The sequence below is a fragment of the Chiloscyllium plagiosum genome, chromosome 9 (assembly GCF_004010195.1).
Source record: "Chiloscyllium plagiosum isolate BGI_BamShark_2017 chromosome 9, ASM401019v2, whole genome shotgun sequence".
In the NCBI taxonomy this organism is placed as follows: domain Eukaryota; kingdom Metazoa; phylum Chordata; class Chondrichthyes; order Orectolobiformes; family Hemiscylliidae; genus Chiloscyllium; species Chiloscyllium plagiosum.
Genome location: NC_057718.1, coordinates 51664293 through 51684827, shown reverse-complemented (window position 1 = coordinate 51684827; position 20535 = coordinate 51664293). Strand labels below are relative to the sequence as shown.

At 39.5% G+C, this 20535-nt stretch overlaps 1 protein-coding gene across 22 annotated transcripts in view; it reads left to right on the top strand.

The window, feature by feature from the left end:
- The window catches only part of nrxn1a (neurexin 1a), a 1882581-nt gene that overhangs the window by 1002977 nt on the left and 859069 nt on the right, over positions 1–20535 (top strand). The window lies entirely within an intron of this gene.

Sequence of the window (20535 nt, the reverse complement as noted above, 5' to 3'; positions counted from 1 at the left end):
AGGAGAACTCAACTTTTCTAATATTATTTTCTGTGCAAACTAAATAACATTGGACTTCAGAACAAATCTGAATTTGCAATAATGGTAAATAGAGTGATGTAACCAGCAGATGTTGATTAACTGACCAGATGTTAAGTGATTTGATTTGATTTGATTTATTATTGTCACGTGTACCACCACACATTCATGCATTATTCAAGAAGGATAGGCTCTAGAATAGAATCCCATTGAGTGGAATCTAATAGGGGCCTGACCGAAATGGGTTAGGGTGGGATTTGTGGCAGGATAGGGCAAGGTGAGGCCCAACTCGATGTTGGGAATTATTCACTAAAATCTTTCTGCATCAGTCAAGCAGCAAGGCAAGTTTCACAGTCGGCAGCAACGAGTTACCAGTTAAGGGGCATTATTGCTTGTTAATGACCCAATCTGCCTCATTAGCTTTCAGTTTCTATCTTACCAAACAGCCAAACAAGCTAGAAGTTGAAAATTCTCGACAAGGATCTTAGAGCAGGCATGTGGCAACTTCAGCTCAATGTGTGTTCAAGAGTACTTCAATGCTGCACCAACATCTTACGGAACACTTCATGGGCATTCGCCGAACAGAACCCATATCTGAAGACATTGGTATCTAATAAGTGCAAGCCTCTAAGAACCCTTATGTCATATTTCTAATCCAGCTCTATGGTACTTCTGCAATCAGGCTGCACCAGTAGCTATCTTTGGAATGTTGCTGCAAGGGCACTGAGCAGTCTGGATCATGCACCCAGCTGATAGAATGTCCCAGGCTGCACCTTTGGGCTGTTTTCTGGCTTTCATAGCTTTTACTCACTTTGAGCCATAAGGTCATTGAGTCATAGTAATACAGCACGGAAACAGAGCCTTCGGTCCGACCAGTCCACGCTGACCATAGTCCCAAACTAAACTATTCCCGTCTGCTTGCACTCGGCCCATATCCCTCCAAATATTTCTTATTCATGTACTTATGTAAATGTCTTATAAATGTTGTAATTGTACCCGCATCCACCACTTCCCCTGGAAAGTCATTCCATACCTAAACCATTCTCTGTGTAAAACAAAAATTGCCTCTCGTGTCTTTTTTTAATCTCTCCGCTCTCACCTTAAAAATATGCCGCACAGCCTTAAAATCCCCCACCCTAGGGAAAAGACACCTGCCATTCACCTTATTTCTCCCATTTATTATTTTATAAACCTCTTTAAGGTCACCTCTCAATCTCCTACTCTCCATTGAAAAAAGACCATCCTCTCCTTAAAACTCAAACCCTTCTTTCCTGGCACTATTCTGGTAAATCTTTTCTGAACCCGGATGCTCACATCATCCCTAACATGCATAATCTTGCCCAGTGTTTTTGCACTCTGACCCCTCAGCCTGACATACCAGTCCCATATTACTTCAGATTTCCAGGATCCACAGTTCTTTGCTTTATCTTCTCTCATGCTATATCTTTTAGCACAGATATAAAGCCAAGAAGTTTGCCATGGTTGTTCACAGACTTCAGTCAAGGTGGACAGCTTACACTCAGGAGTGCCAGCACAGTTAAAGCGAGGACAAACTTCAATACAAGTACAGGATTTTGGACACAGTCAGGTCAGTCACTCAGGATAGTCAGAGTCCAGATGCTGTTAACATAAGAGATAAGGAACAGAATGTCAGGCAGCCCACCAACCATCTTGAGATTTTTTTTCTATTTTGGTCTGTTTTCTTCCTGGAAAGAGAGTGAGAGAGACATGTATTATGGAAGATTAAGGTGATAGCACAACTGTTACTGGTGGTGCAAGTGGAGAAGTGCCCCAAACAAGTGAGTAGGCAGAATACAGGGCATGCAGGGTTAGTGGTGAAGGGACTAAAGTGTGTGAGCTGGTGGGGAAGATGTTACGGCTAATAGTGTGGCAAAACATGAGACTTGGTGGGACGTGGGACAATGTGAGTCAGAGTTATGAAGAGAAAGTGGTGACACTTGCACAGCAAAGTAGAGAGGATCATTGATCTTCTTCCTACAACACTGGATATTCCTCTACATGACTCAAGGCTGATATGTCTTGCTGTCATCGCTTCTATTGCTGGTCCTACAGGAAGAGAATGTCCAGCGTGTGCAACACCCTGACCACCAAAACCTCCTTGTCCCTGCCAAAAATGCAAGAGCACCACTCTAATCTTGACTCTGCCAACTCCCTCTGTCAGCCACTGAGGTTGTAACGTAATGTGTGAACCTAATTGTGACAGACTGTACATGGAATTATTTTTTTAAAAAAAACAAGGATCCATTATGAGTGAAGAGTTTGTCTGCCGTCCTCTGTTATCTGCAGCAGAGGATTGGACTGTTATCAAATGTGTTAGCCTCCTGAACATGGAGAATCAGGAAGCAACTTATAAAATTTAAATGATACCTTTTGCACCAACATTAATGTGGTAGTGATACCAAAAATCTAATGTGAATTGCTGATAGTGTGTAATGTGAAAATGATGTCTATATTTGAACGTAAGTATTTGAAGTAATGGCAATTGGCAGTAAGCCAGAGGGACAACTTTTCAGGTGAGTTTCTATCTCCACCTATTGCCAATCTATATAAAACTATGTGGTAGCACATTAGAAAATCTTGTCAGGTATGGTTAATTTCTTTTCAGTATAAGCCCTGAAGTCATTATGAATATCTGTGAAATCCCACTAGTGTAGCAGGATTTATTAAATTTATATATCAAATGTATTAGACAGTTGTTGAAAAATGCCTGGCAAGCAAAATACATAATTACAAAACAGACAAATACCAGAGAGTGAAATATGTGACACTAATTCCATCATGAGGTTGAAATCTTATCATAAGTTGTTACAAGAGTAAATAATATTGAGTGGCCTGAAGGTAGAATTATTGGTTTTGATCCACCCCTGGTATTCATTACTTTGCCTTATATACAAGGATATGTAGTTTATTCATTTGATGTCTTCTTGTTTGGTACAATATTTGCTGCTTATACAGGAGCTACCTCAGTTTGAATACTGTATAAAGTGTATTTTGGCAATGTAAAAGTAATGACTTGTTTCAATATGAAGTGTATTGCTGGGAAAGTGATTGTACATATTAATAATTGTTTCAAAAATTGCTTAATATTAACATTAATTTGGTGGGCTGATAATGCCTTTGTCCAGTAGTTTATCTTGCATTATTGTGTGAGATCATCTGAAACTCAGTTGGAAGTGTCCTGAGATTGTAAGGATTTCAAACATGAATGGCAGATACAATATAATGGAGATTATTTGGGAGAGATGGGGGGGAGAGGAGACCTATTTTAAAATGTCAGTCTTTTGAAACCATGCTATGCAACTGCAAATAAGCTGAATGACTCATGAGAAAAAAAAACTCAATTTCTTATGATTCTCCTTCACAAACCAATTTCTCTGGAAATTGTGAGCATTTTTCAACACACCAATTACGTTATAGGCTACAAGCTTTGATGAATCTCTTGTGCAGTTGGTACCAGATGCAATCGTCTGGCAAAAAAGAGGAAACATTAAAAGTACCTTTGAATTATTTTCTACAGTATTGATATAAAAGTAAATTTGTCTCAGTCAAGCTCAAGAATAAGTGTGTTAATTTAACAACTGATCATGGCAGATATTGAAATGCAGGTCTAAGAGTGTATAAGGATGTCAGTCATACACAGATGATCCAGGTTTTAATAAGTTTATAACAATTATTAATAGTAATTTAACTGGACAATAAAGGTGTTCATGAACTTAATACTTTGTTTTCAGAATTTATTTTATTTGTTGATTTATTTGTGGACAATAATTCCAGATATTGGATTATAGAAAAAAAATTTGCAAAATTTAATGCTGATATCAAACTTGGACATGTAGTCATTGAGGATTATGCTAATTGACTGGAAAGAACATAAATGAGCAGAGTTGGAAAACAAGTGGCAAATAGAGTTTAATGCAGATAAGTGTGAAGTGATGCATTTTGCCAGAAGGCATAAGGAAAAGAAATGAACACTTAGAATCATAATTTTAAAAAGTGTGCAGGAGTAGAATGACATGGAATAAATGTGTTTGATGTTTGAATGTGATGAGACATATTTGGAGAGTAACCAGCAAAACATATGGCATCTTACTGCTCAAACATAGGAAATGAATGGAAAAAAACAAGGAAGTTATGCTGAAACTTTATAGGCTTTGGCCACAATTAGAATATTGCATCCAGGTATGATCAGCATACTTTAGAAAGATGGACGGGTCCTTGAAGGGATGTAGAAGAGATTTATCAGAATGGTCCCGGGGATGAGAGATTTTAGCTTGAATGTTAACTAGAGTGATGTAGCTAGAGTTGTTTTGCTTGGTTTTGCTTCAAAAAAGATTGAAGGCCGGTCTGATCAGGGTAGAATATTATGACAGGTTTGATAAGTTATACAAACCTCTTCCCATTAGCTGATCTTACAAGAACTAGAAAATATTGAAACAGTATTTTGGACAAGAGTTACGGTCAGAATATGAAGAAGAACAGTTTTGTGCAGTGAGTAGTAGTGACCTGGTAGTGAAATTAGAATCAATCAATGATTTTGAAACGGCATTAAATGAACACTTGAAGGAAATAAACTTAGTGGGCTACAGGGATAAAGTAGGGTTATGGGATAGCTGCATTTCTCCATGAAGGCTGGGTGGAATTCTGCTGTGTTATAAATGACTGTCTATAAATAATGCTTTCCAATCTAATCCAGTTGAGTCAATATCCGAGCATTATTGTCTTGTAATTTTGTACAACTTTTTTAAAATTTATGTAATGGCATTAACAACATCAAATGTTCCAAGAGCTTCACATCAGTTTTGGAGAATCAATCACTTTAGGACAGATGACTGAAAGCTTTGCAAAAGAAGCTGGTTTTAAAGGAAGAAACGTCAGACAGAAAAACAGATGTTTAGGAAAGGAAGTCCAGGGCTTTGAGACTCAGCAATTAAGGCTGCCAAGGGTGAAATGGTTCAAATAGAAGCTGCTCAAGAGGACAGAATGAGAAGTATGCAGAGGGTTGTCAAGATGATCAAGATTGCAGAATGAGGGGAGGGAGGCTTGAAAGAAAGGATGAAGTCAAGCAACTTCTCCAATGGGATCCAATGTCAATCAGTGAGCCTGGCAAATATGGACAGATGGCTCACTATTTTTACCAGCTTGACTATGGGCCAATTGAAGCTACTATGAGCCAAATAAGGTTTCGGTTTTGAAAGTAAACAAATATTATTGGACATAAAATAACTAAATTAAGTGAAGTGCAATTAACAATACTATTGTTTATAACTGCATATTCTAGGCATTCAGGTTTACTTCTTACCTTCCCAATAATTTGTTTACAAGATATGCGAATCTTAAAATTACCTATTTCTGTACCGACATATGTCGGTCCTTTGGCAAATTCTGCTCAGCTCCAGCTATTGTCAGAAATAAAGCTTTAATTTACCATATCATGATGTGGATGTATCAGCCCCTTGCTCTAGTCAGTTTTCAGTACTTCCAAACTATTTCTGGTTTCCTCTGGATGGGGGCTACAGTCCGGAGACACAGTCTCAGAATAAGAAGCAAGCCATTTTGGACTGAGATGTTGAGGAACTTTTATTACAAATTCACTCATGGTATGTGATTGTCACTAAATAGGTCAGCATTTGTTGCCTATTCTTAGTTGCCCATTTTCAGTCAGATGGAGTGATTTTTGGAAGTTCCTGCTTAAAGAGCTATGGAAGCTCCATTGTTAAGTATATTCAAGGCAGAGATCAATAGATTTCTAGCCATGAACGTTATCGAGGGCTTTGGGTATGTTGAAGGGAAATGGCACTGAAACCCATCTGCCGTGATCTAGAATGGCAGAGCAGACTTGCGGGGCTGAATATCACCTCTTATTACTACATTCTATGTTTTATGATTTCATTTTTCACAAGACTCTGTGGAGAATCAATCCAAACTCTTCCGCTAGTTTCAAAACAAGCATCTATTCCCTCACATAATTCAAGCAAATATTAAGCCTTGACCACATTCAACATGGCCAGCAATGAAATTTGTTTGTATTTACTTTGCTTACAAAACACAGTAACCTCTTGGTGCATTGCAAATCACCAACGTGCAAACTATCATGAAGGAACTTCTCTAAGATCCATCCATTCATGTAGTGATGCAGCCTGCTCTGGATGTCCTCAAGACATCATAACAGCACACAAACCAACAGCCACTCTCAGACAACAGCTCACCAGAACGAAGGACCCAATACCCAGCATGAGCAAAACCAATGTAGTGTACAAAATCCCATGCAAGGACTGCACAAAACACTACATAGGACAAACAGGAAGACAGCTAACGATCCGCATCCATGAACACCAACTATCATGGTGCGGCACGACCAGCTATCCTTAGTAGCCACACACGCAGATGACAAGCAACATGAATTCGACTGGAACAACACTACTATTATAGGACAAGCCAAACAGAGAACAGCCAGGGAATTCCTAGAGGCATGGCACTCATCCACAGATTCAATCAATAAACAGATCGATCTGGACCCAATATACCGGCCACTGCAATGGACAGCTGGAACTGACAACCGGAAGCGACAGATTCAAACCACTACAAATGCCGGAGGAAAGATCACAGAAGTGCTTCACAGGAGGCTCCCAAGCACTGAGAATGTCACCTAGACAGGGGCCGAAACGTCTGCAACTCAAATTCCCAGCTCGGCGAACAGAACCACAACAACGAGCACCCGAGCTACAACTCTTCTCACAAACTTTGAATTTCTTGATGTCTGCTGGAAATCTGTAGAGCCTCGGGATTTAGTTGCCTTATCTTTCTAGTTGTAACCCTCAACACGAAATGGTTGCAATTAAGTGTAATAGACTCGAAGCTTGCTTTAATTTTATTTTTGGTTTGATTTTTTTAAGAAGTAAACTTGATTCTTCCTGTGCTACAAAATTACTTGTAAAATATTCACATGAACCATAAATTAGATATTCTCAACAGGACCTCAATTAGCCAATGGATTTTACCCAGGGCTGCAACTGGGCGACAAGGGAAAAACAGATAGATTACAGTCTAACAAAGGGAGCAGGTGCTTTAATGTTGGCACCATAGGCCAATTGGAAAAGCCCTATCCAAGGTAATTCCCTCTCCTGGGGCCCCCCCTTCTCTATTATTCTGGTAACATTGGCTATTTAACTTCCTTTTAAGGACCTGCCAAATTACTTTTAAGTCCAATCTCATTACTGCATGTCCCTTTCTGGAAGTTAATGGCCTCCTGGTTGTTAAATGGCTAAGGAGCAAAGTGGTCAATTAGAGGCAGGCTGGACACTGACAGAATGGAAATGGTGCATGCAGACCTTTGCTGCAAGTGAGGACACAGCAAGGTTTTGAAAGACTTTAAGTTTATTGTGGAATGCCAGCCATCAGCTTGTCGAATTAGTCAAATTTAAAGATAAGAAAGGAAAAGATAAAGATACCAGCTGAAGTAGAGTCAAACTTGGCTAATGGAGATGGATAACAGCAGTCTTGGTGATGGTGCTAATTTAGTTTAGAAGTTCAGTTCGATGTCAAACATAAAACCAGGTTTGCAAGCAGTCTGATCCAGTTTTTGTCATTATCAGAGACAGCAATCCAGCTGATGGATAGGGAATGAAAGTTTATAGTGGGCAGCTTTTCATTCTCCTTCAGATTCACATAGTCTCCTTTATCTTCTTTTATGCCAGTATTGCTGGTTGTCATATTTGGTCTTATTATTTAATTGGAAGAAAATAGTGAATAGATAGGTTGTAGCTATTTATATCTTACCCATCTCTACAGGTACATGCTCAAACAGCAAGAAAATTTGCAAAAATGTATTTATCTGAATAGTTGTTTTATGTTTTGCCCCATTGATTTTTTTTTTTGTTTTTGAGAACAATATTACGTTATTAGGTGTAGCGATGGATGACTCTTGATCCAGTTCGACTCTTTCTAGATTAGTTTGTCACCATCTGATTCATAATTCAGTCCCAAGCACAGAATCAGGAAGATCATTATGGTGAAAGCAGCTGCTGTTATAGCAGACCCGAAATACACCATGTTGTGCAGCCGAGCGCATATAATTTTTTTTAGAAATCTGTAATTCCAACACACCGTGCTTTCAATTCCATTCCAGTTTTTAGGAGAGGTATTGATTTAAGATCTAGTAGTTGTCTATAGGGAAGATAAAAAAAAAATCAGCTTGAGACACAGTTACACATCTCAAAGCGTTGAATGAAAATCTGGGAATCTAGTCACATGACTGTTAGGCAATCTCAGTCAGGTAATAGTTTGTGGCACAGGAAGAAGCAGACAAGCCAACTGAAAGAAAGGGAATATAATAAGGGAAATGCATTTATGTTATTAACTATGCCATAATTCTTGTAAAGTAAAATATACCTCTTTATTTTACTTTTAACACATCAAAACAATTATCAGGATAATTTTAACTCTGCTATTTAGTAGAGGCCAGACAGGTAGGCAGTTAAAATCATCCAGGGTACTTACTCCTAGAGATTCCTGGCAGGCTTTTAATTTTCCTTAATATCAGTGAATTCAAAAGCACTTACCAAACATTAATGAGTTTCTTCTCTAAATGTGGAGATCAGTTCCTATGGCACCAACAAAACACAACTAATATTTCAAGTGGATTTCTGCAGGGGCAAATTATTAAAGTTTTAAGATAACCTGTCCTCGTGGGAAGATGATTGAGGCTTTACAACATGAATTCCTTGTGCGAAGACGAATTAAGGCCAGAGAAGGGAAAATATAGTTCCTTTCTGATTTCCTTGTGAGTAAAGGAGGAATCTTTCTCTGTGTCTCAAGGGAAGTGCAGATCTTGACAGCTCTATTACTTAATGGAATTTATTTCAAAAGGGTTGGAATGTAAAAGCGGTGATGTGCTCCTGAGACTTTATAAAGCTCTGGCTAGGCTGGAATACAGTGTCCAGTTTTGGGGCCCTCACCTCAGGAAAGACATACTGGCACAGGAGTGTTTCCAGCGGAGATTCACAGGGATGGTCCCTGGAATGGTAGGTCTAACATACGATGAACGGCTGAGGATCCTGGGATTGTATTTGTTTGAGTTCAGAAGGTTGAGGGGAGATCTAATACAAACTTACAAGATGATGCGTGGCTTAGAAAGAGTGGATGCTGAGAAATTGTTTCAGTCAGGTGGGGATACTAGAACTTGTGGGTACAGCCTTAGAATTAGAGGTGGTCAATTTAAAATGGAAATGAGGAGACGTTTCTTCAGCCAGAGACTGGTGGGCCTGTGGAATTCACTGCTTTGGAGCACAGTGGAAACCGGGACATTAAATGTCTTCAAGGCACAGATTGATAAGTTCTTAATCTCGCAAGGAATTAAGGGACACTGGGAGAGTGCGGGTAAGTGGTGTTGAAATGCCCTATCAGCCATGATTGAATGGTGGAGTGGACTCGATGGGCTGAATGGCCTTACTTCCACTCCTATTTCTTATGGTCTTAATGATCAATAAGCCTTACCAGAACACTCCTCCCAAAATTGACATAAATGTTGGAATCGTTTTTTATTCATGACAATGGCCTGCTGCCAACTGCTAATTCATTGCTATAACTACTGTTTTCCTCTCATGTTAGGCAGGGGATTGATGAGGCTATGTGGATTATGTTTGGGAATGATGAATACCTCCCACTATGGCTTGCCCGACACTATTCCAAATCAAAGTTAAATCTAGAGTTTCTATTTTCATGTACAGTAAGGCTTCAGGACCATCACTGCCAATCAAGAATTTCCAGTTGTGCCAGAGTGGAGCTCCCAGTGAAACACCCCAGGAACTCTGCTCAAGGGACTGTAGGAACAAGGAGAAGCCATGCAAACATTTGAGGTTATCTCTCCATTCTTTGAAATTGTGACTGATTTGCAATCTATCTCTATGCTATCACCTTTGCCTCATAATCCTTAATATCTTTTATATATTAAAAAAACCCAGTCGTAAATTTAATATTTGTGAGTGATCCAGCATCTAATTGTTTGTGGATGAGAATTTCACCATCTTTTTGATTGCAAGTGTTTCATAACTTCATTTCTGAAAGGCTTGGTTCTAACTTCTAGATTTTGCCCCGGTCCTCGACAACCAGCAGAAATAGTTCACCTCCTTCTAGCCTAACTGTTCCCACTGATATATTGAAACCTTTTCTCAAGTCAAGTCAAAGTTGGGGATGGAAGGTTTAAACACAGCAGGCCTGTTCTATTGTTAGGTACATACAGAGATAGTGCCAAATGAAAGTAAGGTTTTGAGGTTTGAAGAGATCAACCTTTCCTCTTCCAAAGGCAAACCTTGTCTTTCGAATTACTCACACCTCCATCTATGGTACTACTAGATAGCAATGGACTAGCTGAAGAGCAAGGAGGTAGGATGAGAATTCCAATAGTCCCTGAGGAACAGGTGACCAGAAAGTCAGAAGGAAAATAGAGGGACGTGTGGAGGCAGTGCTTATTCTGACTAGTTTATTTTCCTGCAGTTATCTCTGGTATACTATCCCACTTGTGCTGCAATTATGAAGAAAACTTCAAACCAAGTGTCACCTAGTTATTTGGCTGTAGCTTGCATTACTATTAAGACCACTCTGGTTTCTACTCAAATGTGCAATCACAACTCTTACAATGGAGGTTGCTGAGATATCTGTAGAAGTGTGAACACTGGCAAATTGCATTTTTTCTCCTCGTCCTTACTTCTGGGGGAATAGTAATTACCTTCATTTAAAAAAAAAGGATTTCTTACTTCAGGTAGAAACTGTGGTTGAAAATTGTGCAGGACCTATTCAGCATACTAGAATTGCTCACATTCTGGGACTTCAATAAAGTACAGTTTGTTCTGGTATAACATGACAGTTGTGTTCCTCTGCAACTCAGCACTATAGAAAATCATGCTATAGAAATCAGGCTGTGGAAATCATACTGTAGAAGATCGCTAATAGAAAATCACTATACCCATTCAATAGAAAGTTTGTGTTACCCAAACAAAGTCCATAAATTGCTTTATAGCCAATTCACACTTATGAAACGTGTGTTCTAGCAGAACGACCTGTAAGAGAAATCATCAGCATGCACACAAATATTCCACCACATTCTAGTTTGAAGTTCCTCAAGCCTCTCCAGGAAATTCAGAGCTCATTAATTCCAAACATAAGGGCAATGTACTAACCTTCAAACCACTAGTAGTATCTCTATGACCAGAATATTGAGAAGGGCTTTGTCAATGAATTTCCAGTTATCGGATGTTCAATATCTATTCACTGGTTGTGGGGCAACGTCATACTGTAGTCACTTCAAGATGTAACTTCAGATGAGTGCATCTGGTGCATTTTCTTATATATTAAACCTTTATTTAGAGCTTTTACAGCAATCTTTTACAATGACCCGCTATAATTCAACTATTTTTGTGGCCAAGGAGCAAATTTTGGAAAGTTAAGGTTTGGCATAAAATTAAACTTGGGTCTGGCTAATTGCCATTCCCAGGATTCTGTTTCTCTCTTTCCATCACTTTCACTCTCATTCACTCATTCTCTGTTTCTCCACCTTATTCTCACATTTCATTTCCTCACCCTTTCTCACCCTCTCACTTACACATTTACCCACACTCCTTCCCTTACATACTCTCCCTTTCTCCATCACACTCATTATCTCACTCTCTTTCTTTCTTACTCCCTCTTTCCCCTCTCAGTCTCTTCTCCTTCAATCCTTCCTCATTACCTCACTTCCTCCCTCCCATTGTCATCCTCTCCCTCCTTTCCTTGCTACTTCCCATGCTTCCTCACTCTCTCCCACCCTTCCTCTCTCATACTGTCTCCCTGTGTCTGTGTCACTCCCACTTAGATACACACACTTCTATTCTGCTTCTCTCACTCATTCACCATTCCCCCAGTCTCAGACGTCCTCCTCGGTCAACCTAACTACTGTGCTTTAGGGGGCCCACACTACACAAGTGGGCAGAGTCTGGTCGCCCTCCCATTTGCCCGAGCTGGAGGACAGATCCTTGTCATCCCAAACCCGCAATAGAATGACTGTTGCTGTGCTACAGATATTCACATTCACTACTCTTCTATTTATAAAATGTTCTGTTCACCAATTTCTGAAAGGCTGTAGAGAACCAGAAATGGCCCATGTTGAAGGAGTGACTCCTTGCAGATTCCTTCACTCCTGTATTTTGAAAACCAGTTCCACAGACTGGGTCGAGGCTTATGGCAGGTCAGTGGTTGCATATTGGGTAATCTAGTTATGCAATTTTATACTTTCTTTCACAATGCAACTATAAAGTGCCTTGAGACATTCTATTATCTTAGTGGAACAAAGTAAATTTAAGTCATTGCTGGAACTAAAACCTCACTATTTTCCACAGTTTTTATTTGTACGTTTGTTCCAGCCAAATAACATTCATAGGCCCTCATTAATTCTTTTCTGAGGCAGTTGCTGAACTCTGTACAGTTGAAAGTCATGCCTAGTCAGCCCTTAACTCCATGGTCTAGGAAGGAGTGATATGTATACAGGGTGTGGTGTTGAGCGTAAGGACTGACTCATTGTCATCACTCGAGGTCTTGGCCTTGAGCTGACTTTCAGAGTTGAAAGACTGGCTTGTTAAAGAGGTCAGAACTTTGAAAGTCCATATTTCATATCGGCGTCACCTATAGTTGTTGTGCAGTTGCTAAACCCAAGCAGTTTAGTGATTTTGATCCATTTTAAAAAACAAAACCACAAATCTGCCTGACAGCTAATAGCAGCAGCTTGTTTTGGTAGGCTGACAGAAATTGCAAGGAAATTGATCTGGGTTGAACATCTGGTCAAAACATGGTGACTTCCCTTGGATGTGTTTTAGAGCCATTGAGATGTTGTGAAGCAAAAGACTTTTGAAGTTTAATACCATAACATTAATTGTTATTACACTTTTCAAAATTCTCTTCCAAATTTAAAATATAAATAGCTGCCTAAATTTTGATCATGCCAAAAAAGAGGCACATTCCTGATACCCTTCTGTGTTGATGTACCAAAGTCTTAAGAAACCTAGGTCTCATCAAACAATGTAAGAGACAAAAAAACTGGGAGTGATGCAAAACAACGTATTAACTCGCTATTGCCGATTTTATTGGACGTTGTATTATAGGATGATTGTGAAGGCATTAGAGAGGGTCTAGAAAAGATTTGCAAAAATGATTTCATCAGTGGGGAACTTGAGTTCAGACGATAAATTTCAAAAGTTTACCTTGGTGCAAGCAACATTCCCCCTTAGCCACACTGCAGTCCAAGGTTCCAAGCATAGCCATCGGCGAGACAATGCATTGACTTCTGGTTTCAGAAGGGAATGGTGTGCACAGACATTGTGAAAATGTATTAGAGAGAGTATTGCTTGCAGGTACTGGTATTAAATCATGCACCCAAATATGCATTTACTGTTACTGTGTAAATATAGTGCAACATGCAAAACATGTCATGGAGGCAGTCACCAAATTAATGTTATTGTCTGCACAGTTTTGTAAGGTAATGGTATATTTCCTGTCAAATTAGTAATATTGTGTGATACTGATAAAGCACAATGGTATGTTTAATGGTTGCAATCAGATCATCCATCAGTTGCAAACAAACCAGCACCACATTATATAATGGCTGCTCTTGATGTTTATGATTCTTGTTGCATTTACTAGATGATATTTGTAACCAGAAGTCAACAATAGGTGTTATCATTTTCCTAGGCCCTTTCTTCAATTGTTTGGGGAACCTTGAAAAAGGGGACAAAAACACATATGACTAAAGAGGAGAGCTGAAGTGGAGGCAGAGAATAAGTGGCTCAGACAGAGGGCTCACTGTTTGAGCGAGAGTCATTGGACCCGAAATGTGAACTTGCTCTCTCTCCACAAATACTGCTCGACCTGCTACATTTCTCTGGCAATTTCTGTTTTTGTCCCAGTATAACTCCTGTCCATTATCATAACTGAGAACTACAATTTGGGTGTTTAAAGACCAAAACACATGCCACCAATCCGTAGCACTGAGCTATCCCTGTTTCAGATTACCTTACCTTGTGTGCTTTGGGGAAGAGTTATCTTTGCTTGTTTCCTTTCTGCTGTTTGGTTTGACTGAAATATGAACTCGTTACATCTGATAAAGCAGACTGCAGAACTGCATCCAATCCTTTACCAGTGCCACTGCATAACAGGCTGCATGTGAAAGAGAAATTTCTTTCTTTTTGGAATAAAGAGTTAACTTACCTTTCTTCCAGGAACAGATACTGAGTATGTGTATAATGAGTTATGTCATAGTGAAACACATTCACATGGTTGTAGTGATGTCCTCTATTACCATTCCATGTTTCCATGTATATAGTAATGTTTAATAAAGTTTGTTCATGCACACTCACTTGAGTGCAGACCTAATCTTACAGGTGTTCAGACCTGTAGAACTAGAGGCAAGTGACAAGAGTAACTAAAGCCCAGCAGCAGTACAAAAGATAATAGACAGGGCCAACTCCCTAATCTGACACAGAAGAAGGGGAAAACTCTGAAGAGATGCCCAGCAGTAGTGTTATGTTTCAACAAAAAGAATTCAAGTTCCACATCGGCATCAGATTACACAGCAGCGTACATGCACAATGCTGAATGTCACAGCAGGGAGCATGGTTGTACAGAAAATAAAATCTAATGACAACAGTCAGCAGAACCTCACTGTAGATCAGAGGGCTTCATAAGAAGGAAAAGGAACAATTAAAGTCTTCCTGCAAGAAAAATGCAAAGAGGTGGAGAATATGCTCAATGTCATTAAGGGGGGCATCTCCATTCAGCCAGTATTACAGGAGGTCTCAAGTGCAAAAGAGTGCCACTCAAAGTTTAAGAACACACCACAACCATCTGTAAGTGTCCAGGTATTAGAGGATGCTGAAGAGTAAAACCATTTATTCTTGGGAATATAATTGGCCTATTGCAGGCGTTCAGCCCTCCTGATTACACAGAATGTCCAAGGTGAAGTTGGATACACAGTGATCATGCTAAATGGCAAGCAAACTAATTTAACTTGGCCAGTGATGAAGATGTACCCATTCTTACAGATACAACAGCATGGTTGAGCCCAAGAATTCTTGGCCATTCTCTGTTCAACATTGGGCCACAGCACCTATTAAGATCTGAATGAGAGGACAAATGCAGACTCCATTTCCACTATAATGGAAGCAAGTTCTTCCTAATCATTACCCTTCTTTACTAAGCAGAAATGCGTGGTTTTGAATTGTCTTTGTTTGCAGATACAGAAGACATTGAAGTTGGTTCAGTGCTCCATCAATCTCCACTCAGTCTCCATTACAGTAACTCTAACCTCGTCTGCCCACAAGATAAGGCTGATCTTTCATTTCTCTCAGTAGAGAAGCAGCAAATTGCACAATATAAAACAGTAAAGCTAGAGGCAACAGGCCACAAGAGGACATTTTAGACCTTAGTCTATTCTTTCAAAAGGCAAAATATAAACCTGTATTCATGTTGTTGATTTAATGGAGATAAACTGACTGTATTTAGGCAATCTCTGGTGTCTGCTTGTTCCACTGACTCTTCCAATGATAGGCAATAATAGCAACATCAGCCACAATGAGATATAGGAATTGCACACTGTAATGGAGATCAGACCACTAAAGGGAAGTAGTTAGGATTAGGCATCCTGATGACAGTGGCACATTAACGTCTGCTTGGGATAAATGGTGTCTCGTCAAATTTGCAGGCAGCCTGGCTGAAGGTAAAGGACCTGCCAATGTTGCAGGATCAAGTGCAAAGACCAGGGACAAATGATAAATGCCCTACACTTAAAAGGGCCAGCAGCTGAAGAAGAGGTTTTGCTGCAGTTCAATTGCAAATGAAGCTTCATGTTTTTCTACAGACAGCAAGATGACCATAAAATCTAAGCAGTCTTGCAGTTAATCAATGGGGATAGTAAAAGATCATCAGTCATGCAAGAGATAAGGTTTATGTCTTTGAAGCTTCAGGTGGATAAATACTACCTCACCTCTAATCCCAGAATCAACAGTCTATGATACGTTTATACAACAATGTATGAAGAACATTAACCTGCAATTGATACATACACTCAGAGAAAAACTTCAAATTCTGAGGTAATTGTTCAGCAATTGCAATCAGCTAACAAAAAGCTGCCAAATGAAATGGAGACACCCAAGTATAAATTGGAGCAAGCCAGTATTCAGTGTTCAGACATTAAAAATCTGCATAAATGGGAGCTGCAGTCTGTAATTGCAATATAAATATTCAATTGTTCTTTAAGTAAACAAACAGAGACCTAAACGATGGAGCATCAGAGTGGAGATTATCTTTAAAAAAAATAAGACTAAGGAACAGAGAAAGCTTGCCAGAGTTTCAGCAATTTAATTACCTGAACAAAAGTACTGAACTAAAAACTCAACTGTCATTCGTTACACAACACTGTCAAGATTCCGAGACTGTGAAAGAAATGCTTCTTTTTTCTCAAGTCTTTTGCAGAGTCTGTCATTCTTCTTGAGCAATTGTCAGAAGAAAGTGAGACTTTGTTGGGAAGAAAAGATTATTTTTACTGACATATTCAAAGCTTGAAACACTGTCAATTATTAGCTGAGGAAGATTATCTGTAAGAATGAGTGATTGAGGAACTTACATTTGAAAAAAGAAACCCTGCAAAAGAGCACAGAAATCATCATTTAAGTTTTCATATATCTTTTATAGAAAGTAAATCTTTGTTTATGATAGAGAATGATGATGATCGTTTGAAGATGGAATTCAAAATGGATTTTAAAAATTGCAGAAGGTAATCCCTTAACATCAAGCTAATTCAAACGTTTAACTGAGACTTGGACAAGGAAGCCTATGATGTATTCTGAACATCTTGCTGTTGTCCAGTTTTTGTCCCGTTTACAGTTCACATGTGCTAGCCAGGGACCTCTTTCAGATATTGCTCCATCAGTTTATTTTCTTGTTAATGATGACAAACTCCTACTCTCTAATGGAACTATGAAGATGGTGTTGTCTATTCTACTCGAGGAGTATAATCAAAGTCCTCATTCTTCTGACTTCAGAATTGATTTAGATTTAGATTAGATTACAGTATGGAAACAGGCCCTTCGGCCCAACAAGTCCACACCGACCCGCCGAAGCGAAACCCACCCATACCCCTACATTTACCCCTTACCTAACACTACGGGCAATTTAGTATGGCCAATTCACCTGGCCCTGCACATCTTTGGACTGTGGGAGGAAACCGGAGCACCCGGAGGAAACCCACGCAGACACGGGGAGAACGTGCAAACTCCACACAGTCAGTCGCCTGAGGCGGGAATTGAACCCGGGTCTCTGGCGCTGTGAGGCAGCAGTGCTAACCACTGTGCCACCGTGCCGCCCACAATTGTTTTCAACTTGCCCTGTTGTTCTTTTTGCCTGTTAGGCATGTCCCTAGCTCAGAGTGTACCACAGACAAATGTGATAGAGGCAAGTTTAGTTTGCCTTCCTTCTCTTCTAGAGGTTATGACATTTTGAGTGGTGTAGGTTTCTCTAATCAATCAGTTTTTCCTTGATTGATCCTCACTGTTCTTATGCTTCAATCTGCTCTATTGCCAAAACCTAGGAACCAGATGTCATGAGATGTTTCCATACCACTCCATCAATGTATTCATTAATATATTAAAGTTGCATTAGAATCATAGAATCATGACAAGGTGGAAGCAGGCCATGTGGCCTGGCTCCACATAGATCCTCAAAATAGTGTCCCAGAACCCAGACTCACACTCCTGCATTTCTGATGGCTAATTCACCCTTTGCATTCCTACACACTATTGGCAATTTAGCAGGGCCAGTCCACCTAAACCGGACATCTTTGGATTGTGGGAGGAAATTGGAGCACCCGGAGGAAACCCACACAGCCACAGGGAGAATGTGCAAACTCCACACAGACAGTGGTCTGAGGGTGGAATTGAACCTGGGTCCTTGGTGCTGTGAAGCGACAGTGCTAACCACTGAGCCACTGTCCTGCTTCCAATAGATTCTTTACCACCTCCAAGAGAGCTGAGGTGACCTTTGAAGTTGATGTTTCAGATGAAAAAGACTTGATGAAGTGTGAGTGCAATGTAGTGGTGGGGCAAACAGGAGTTAGGTGAAAACTGTAACATGTAGATAACAGCATGTGGGATGTGTGAACCCAGGGGCAATGTGGAATGTAAGGTTAACAATACCTTTACTTTTATATAGCTATAGTCTATTGCTTAGTACAGTTTATTTGCCTGAGTGCAGACCTGACCTTATTACTTTCGTTAAGGACCAAGAATAACACATCACTTAATTGCCCAAAGTGTGTCCACCATCTTCAAATCATAAGTCAGGGGTGTGATGGAATACTCCCCACTTGCCTGGATGAATGCAGCTCCAACAACATTCAAGAAGCTTGACAGCATTCAGGATATAGCAGCCCATTTGATTAGCAAACATCCATAAACATCCATTATCTGCACCACCAATGCAGGTAGCAGCAGTGTGTACTATCTACAAGATGCACTACAAAGATTCACCATGATCCTTAGGCAGCACCTTCCAAACCCATGACTACTTCCATCTAGAAGGACAAGGGCAGTACACCACCACCTGCAAGTTCCCCCTCCAAGCCATTTACCATGTTGACTTTTAAAGAGATCATCATTCTTTCATGTCTCTGGTTCAAAATCCTGAAATTTCCTTCCTTACACTATTGTGGTTTACCCCACAGCTAGCAAGTGATGTCCATTTGGTTAATTAAAGAAAGGTCGGCCTCTGGTAAGAACCACATTGATTGATCACATAATTAAAATTGGTTGAAATTGAATAATTGAATAGTTCCTCAAACATTTTCCATCAGTTGGAACTTTACGGATCTCTACGTCAGCCCACCTTTGTTCTATGTTTCTAAATATTCATGCTTAACAAAAGTAAAATCAATCTTAATCTTAACTTTCAATTGACCGAACATCTACGTACTTTTGGGAAATGAGAACTCCAGACTTTCACTATCTTTATATCATCCATGTTTCCTTGTATGCTTTTGGTGTGTTTTTTTTTAGTTTCATTTATATTTTTCTCACATTCAGAAACCAAGATAAAGATACATTCATTCTAATTCAAAAGTTAAAGCAGATAAATATTTCCAAATCGTGAAATGGCACTGCCATTTAACACGCAGCACTGCTTCAGGTGAGAGAAACGAAAACCCTGATGGAGCTGTATTTGTGAAACAAGAAGTGGCAGGCTTTGTTAAGATATCAATGCCTTTTCCTGATGGTGGTTTCTGAGCTTTATTATGGGCTTATGACAATGTGAATGCTTACAGTGGAAGGTCTTCAACATTTGCTGTTCAAACCTGCAATTTCAATTTGACCACAATTTTCTGATGAACACTAATGACAGACTCAGTTCCTCTGTAACAACTACGACTTGGAAAATATACCTCCCATTCTAATATATTGTAACACAACGTAATTCATTTGATGTATTCTTTTGATTTTATTGCATTGATAACTGGTGAATCACATTATTAAGTTGGCTAATGCCTTTGTTTAAGATTTAAAAAAAGCAAGTGGCTATTAATTGTCTAACTTTTATATGTGGAGCACCTATAAAATGAGGGTGGAGGAAAGCTGTAAGACTGAATTAATTAACTGTATTCCCAAAGCAAGTTACCTTGGTTTTCTGCCTCTTCAACTGGCTTGGATCCAGACTAACATTGATGGCAGTGGATGGTTGCCTACAGATGAAGATTGAAATGTCGGAGTTCCTTTCAGAATGAAGGTTGTAATTTGAGTTACTTTTGAGAAGGGCTGTTGATACTAATTGTAAAGTGATGAGACTTGGTTTCTATGAAGCTGAATGTTGGGATCAATGGAGAAATGAAGTATGTATAAGGGGTCAGGTTATGACATTTTCAAAGATACCTCCTACTTGAAGCAGGATCTTGTGTAAAGTATTCTCAGAGTTAGAGGGCACTGAGAAATATTTGCATAATCTAGTAATATTTATAGGCAAAATTGAAAAACAAATGAGGCTTGGTCAGACCTTGATAGATTTATAAAGAAAGATGGATAATCTCTATAGAAGAATATATAATGGAATATGCTGACGATATGCAAGATTGCAAAATTCTATTTGGAGATTCCGAATTCATTGCTTGCCCTTTAATTTTCACACCCTTCTAAGGTTTCAAATGTCAATGGACTTGTCGTGCTAACTGAAACTAAATTTTCAGAAAGAAACATGTTTTTGAAACCATTGTTAGAAGCCTCAAAAAACAATCCTGGGAAAACATTCATTCCCAACACAATCCTTCTGGTTTAAGTGGATCATTCAGCAGCCACTCAAAAAATGTCCTAGTCTTCATCCCCAGTCCTGAATAAGGGTGACACCTGAAATGTTGACTTCTCCACCTCCTGATGCTGCCTGGCTTGCTGTGTTCTTCCAGCCTCTGGCCTGTCTATCCAAAAAGTGCAGCACTCATTG